This window comes from Penaeus chinensis, chromosome 10 (assembly GCF_019202785.1).
Source record: "Penaeus chinensis breed Huanghai No. 1 chromosome 10, ASM1920278v2, whole genome shotgun sequence".
Taxonomy (NCBI): Eukaryota; Metazoa; Arthropoda; class Malacostraca; order Decapoda; family Penaeidae; genus Penaeus; species Penaeus chinensis.
Genome location: NC_061828.1, coordinates 13,842,825 through 13,847,824, shown reverse-complemented (window position 1 = coordinate 13,847,824; position 5,000 = coordinate 13,842,825). Strand labels below are relative to the sequence as shown.

The 5,000-nt window shown below is 45.8% G+C and overlaps 1 protein-coding gene across 2 annotated transcripts in view; it reads right to left on the bottom strand.

Moving 5' to 3' along the window:
• Positions 1 to 4,852, bottom strand: part of LOC125029785 (carbohydrate sulfotransferase 11-like) — a 25,621-nt gene extending 20,769 nt beyond the window's left edge. Inside the window, exon 1 of one of the 2 annotated variants that reach the window (XM_047619933.1) lies at positions 4,464 to 4,852. The gene's annotated coding sequence lies outside the window, so the exon portion shown is untranslated. The remainder of the gene's footprint in view (positions 1 to 4,463) is intronic. The other variant, XM_047619930.1, reaches the window with a different exon arrangement.
• Positions 4,853 to 5,000: the final 148 nt, after the last annotated feature.

Here is a 5,000-nt window from a genome sequence, read left to right as displayed (position 1 = left end):
TCATTTCACTACTGAGAGGTTATTTGGCAGTGCCACCCTTGTCTGACTGGATCCCTTCCTAATCAACCGTGGTTCGGCGCGCTAACACTTGCGACTTCCCCTACGACACCTGTGTTGCGTTTGACTTCTCAAGGCGATATGTCATTTTCTCGCCGTGAGATCGGGCTCGAGCCAATAGTCGGAGCGCAGGCATTTTTTACAATTGTCGTGGCGGGAATTGAACTCTGGGCCACGCGGGTCGGAGTCCAGTGCTCTGCTATACATACATATGCATACACATCTGCGAGTGTGCATGTGCGTTTTGCTACGTTCATGTGAATACCGTTAACACATAATCAAGCCCGATATACTAAGACCTTGTGGGGGTATCCATATAATTATGTGACTATATTGTAACTATGCAGCTGTTCAAATTAATTTCGTAAAACAAAACACCTGGCTGTTCATGTGCGGTGCAGGTGTGAGAGAGATAGAGAGAGATAGAGAGAGAGAGAGAGAGAGAGAGAGAGAGAGAGAGAGAGAGAGAGAGAGAGAGAGAGAGAGAGAGAGAGAGAGAGAGAGAGAGAGAGAGAGAGAGAGAGAGAGAGAGAGAGAGAGAGAGAGAGAGAGAGAAAGAGAGAGAGAGAAATCGAAAAATCGAAAAATCTAAATTTACACACATCCATAAAAGTATGAAATAGAAATAAACACACAATTTCCTCCCTGGATTCTGCAGGTGAGTTGTGAACCATACGATCCAGACAGACAGGATGAAATATATACTCATAAGGTAAATATAAACTCATAAGGTAAATACTCAAGCTAGCTATAGTGGCTGCTCGATTCAAGGACTTCGCAAATGATCAATATTTATTTATATGCCAACTGGATACCATCTTGAAATTGATACACAAGGCTGATGGAGAGATAACGTCGGTGTACAATACCTGGGAAAGAAAGGAGGGGGAGGGAAAGTGTGGGAAGGAAAGACAGAAGAGGGAGAGAAAGTGAGGCAAAGAAAGAAAGTGAGGGAAGGAAAGATAGAAGAGGGCTGGATAGTGAGGGATGGAAAGAAAGTGAGGGAAGGAAAGACAGAAGAGGGCTGGATAGTGAGGGAAGGAAAGAAAGTGAGGGAAGGAAAGATAGAAGAGGGCTGGATAGTGAGGGAAGGAGAGAAAGTGAGGGAAGGAAAGATAGAAGAGGGCTGGATAGTGAGGGAAGGAAAGAAAGTGAGGGAAGGAAAGATAGAAGAGGGCTGGATAGTGAGGGAAGGAAAAATGGAAGAGTGCTAGAAAGTGAGGGAAGTAAAGAAAGTGAGAGAAGGAAAGATAGAAGAGGGCTAGAGAGTTAGGAAAGGAAAGAAAGATCTTGGCAAGAAAGTGAGGGAAGGAAAGATAGAAGAGTGCTAGAAAGTGAGGGATAGAAAGAAAGTGAGTTGAGGAAAGAAAGTGAGGGAAGGAAAGAAAGTGAGAGAAGGAAAGATAGAAGAGGGCTAGAGATTTAGGGAAGGAAAGAAAGTGAGTTGAGGAAAGAAAGTGAGTTGAGGAAAGAAAGTGAGTTGAGGAAAGAAAGTGAGAGAAGGAGAGAGAAGGAAAGATAGAAGAGGGCTAGAGAGTTAGGGAAGGAAAGAGAGATGAGGGCAAGAAAGTGACTATAGTGACCTGTTCTCGTGATCTCTCGCCCCACATACCAGAAGAGCCATATGCTTCCTATCTTACAGTAATTCCACTGTCCTCCGCCGACTCCAACAGGTCGACAACCACGTGACAATGACGAAGATACCTTAGAACACGCTAATTAACCCTTATTACTCGTAAGCAGTTCCCATGCTGCTATACTGATATCTTTATGTATAATTATGTCTTGTTATACTCAATATGTTCGTTAGAAAATGCCTATTCTGAAACACTACGTATGTATCGCTACCATTATCGATATTCAAATGTCTTTATGTTTTATGAATACTCAGCAATTCTGTCTCCTTATCACGAAGCTTTTTAGTCTTGTAAACAGCATAATTCTCTTCTCACAAACAACTGTATATAAGTTACCCCTTTTTGCTACACCACGAAGCCACCCCTGTATCTGAATTTTTGTTTTTCAGATTCTTTAATGTTTCCATTCTGAAATGTTTCAAAATGAAGTTTGTTCATAACAAATGTTGGGCAGTCGACACAGACCTCCCTCGGTGCCTCTGCCACGCATGTTCTCTGTACTCCAGCTACCAAAATCCCGCAGTAAAAAAATATAAATCTGCGACGACTTTAACTCAACACATCAAAAAACAAACGAGCAGTGCCATCAAAGTGGGGACACGTCCTTTCCCCGTATTATTACAGTGGTGGCAGCGCACTGGGATAACGCACCACGCGAAGCCCTTCGAAGACAATATATCGACCCCTGCAAGCGAAGACACCTTCGTCGACTTCTGTCACTCCAAGACTTCATCTCACGATACATCTGCGGACTTCCGACATCAAGCACAAAGCCAGTGTTCTCTTCCGAGCCGATATTGCTCCTCCCTCAGCTCAAAGTACTTCAACACCTGTCGCAGTCTTCAACACTTACTGCGGTCGCCTGGCGCCTACAACATCAATTAACACCGTCCTGCCAGTACCTCAAGGTGAGTTCCTTTATCCTCGCTGTTCTCATTTGTTTAGGAACTCCCCTGTGAAGTGAAGTGTCTGATTTCTTCTCGCTCTCGCGAACACCTGTGTTGCTCCCCTCATATAAAACGAGATCTCCCCTCAGCTAGCATCTGTCTCCCTCTCACTCTGCGTGCGCCTCACTCAACTCCTGGAGTATGCCTAACGTTTCCCTCTTAGGTACTCTTATTCCTCTGTAATTCTGTCTACCTATGAGTACTTAACACATCAAGAACCAAACCAGCAGTACCATGAAAGAGGAACACCGACCTCAACACAGTATTATATTGGCGGCAGCAAGTGGGATGTACTCCCAAGACATTACAATAGTACCAACCTCCCCAAATAAAGTGAGGGAAGGAAAGACAGAAGGGGAACGATGAGGGCGAAAATGTGAGGGAAGGAAAGACAGAAGAGGGCTAGGAAGTGAGGGAAGGAAAGGAAGATTAGGGCAAGAAAGTGAGGGAAAGAAAAATAGTGAAGGAAGGAAAGATAGAAGAGGGCTAGAAAGTGAGGGAAAGAAAGAAAGGTTCGGGCAAGAAAGTGAGGGAAGGGTAGAAAATGAAGGAAGGAAAGATGGGGTAAAGAAAGTGAAGGAAGAAAAGGAGGGCAAGAAAATGAGGGATGGAAAGGTGTGGGAAGAAAAGAAAGTTGTGGGCAAGAATGTGAGGGTTGGAAAGATAGCAGAGGGCGAGAAAGTGAGGAAAGGAGAAAGAGAGGGAAGGAAGGGGGAGGGTAGTAGGGAGAGGAGAAAGGGGGAGGAGAGAGTTTGTGTGTGTAAGCATGAAAGAGGGGAGGTTCAGACAATTAGAGGCGGAGATGGAGAGAGATGGGGAAAGGGAAAGAGAAAGGGGGAGGAGAGAGTTTGTGTGTGTAAGCATGAAAGAGGGGAGGTTCAGACAATTAGAGGCGGAGATGGAGAGAGATGGGGAAAGGGAAAGAGAAAGAGAGAGAGAGAGAGAGAGAGAGAGAGAGAGAGAGAGAGAGAGAGAGAGAGAGAGAGAGAGAGATGGGGAAAGGGAGAGAGAGAGAGAGAGAGAGAGAGAGAGAGAGAGAGAGAGAGAGAGAGAGAGAGAGAGAGAGAGAGAGAGAGAGAGAGAGAGAGAGACTATGCGGAGATGTAGAGAGATGGGGAAAGGGAAAGGGAAAGAGAGAGAGAGAGAGAGAGAGACTATGTGGAGATGGAGAGAGATGGGGAAAGGGAAAGAGAGAGAGAGAGAGAGAGAGAGAGAGAGAGAGAGAGAGAGAGAGAGAGAGAGAGAGAGAGAGAGACTATGCTTGAATAATATAAGGACTCCTACCTGTTGAATTGCAAAAGTCCCCACAAAGGATTTCTTCGAATATACCTGCTCCAACACCTTACGAGAAAGTTCACGACCCCCGCGAACGGTGCAGCCTATATCCCCTTTCGCGGTGAGGTCAGAGGTCAGCCCACTAGTGTGATCCCCTCACATCTCGGAGAGGACACTGCCCTTGTCCCCCCAGCGTGTCCCATCACAGCGGTCGTGTCTCACTTTCTCACGCCGTCACCGATGTACTAACATTCTGAGGGTTAACCTTTGGCAGCAACTTTCACCCCCTCTACCCCTCGGACTTATCCTGTATGTTCTCTGCCCTAATGAAACGTTTACTTTTTTTCCCTTGCTTCTGACGTAATATACCGAAGAAAACGTTTTGACGAAGAAACATTTCATCTTTTTTAAGTTTCCCACACAGATACCCCGCCCTTCCCACTAGGACACCCCGTCCCTCTCCCTCCCCTTTCATGATTTGTGTAGCAGATGCAGTCGCAGCTGAGGCATACAAAACCATCGTTAGAGAGGAACCGGCCCCACTCACCTGCTGAAAATGTTCCACTGAGGCAAGCAGTCTCCTCTTGATTTTCTGCGTACTTTCCTGTACATAACTTAGGTATTGGGACACCACGTGCTCGGCGCTATCTTATCTTAGTGGGAGCTACAAACGGGTCCGTCTCTCCATGGTTCAAAACAGAGATCAGCAGTCAGTCTAGTTCTCAGATATCACTCTCTAATATGTGAACACCTCCGCTCTCGAACTGCACTTCCTTGGGATTAGAATGCGCACTCTTAACTACAATCTACTCGTCTTCGAAGTCGTAATACATTATCAACCGTTCAGCAGACTCGTATCCAGTCTTGCTTGACAGGAGTCTGACTAGTGAGTGTCGGGAGGAGAGAGGAATATGTGGTGTAATAGGGTAGTGTTGGTTCGCTGCGGGACGTGGGTTGGTCACTCGGCGCGGAGGGAGGGAGAGAGTCCAAGTAGTGTTTTTGATTTTCCATTTTTCACGAGGCAGATGAACTTATTTGGTGTATCATTATAGTAGTTAGGCTTTGTTTTGAAAGCTCCAAATAG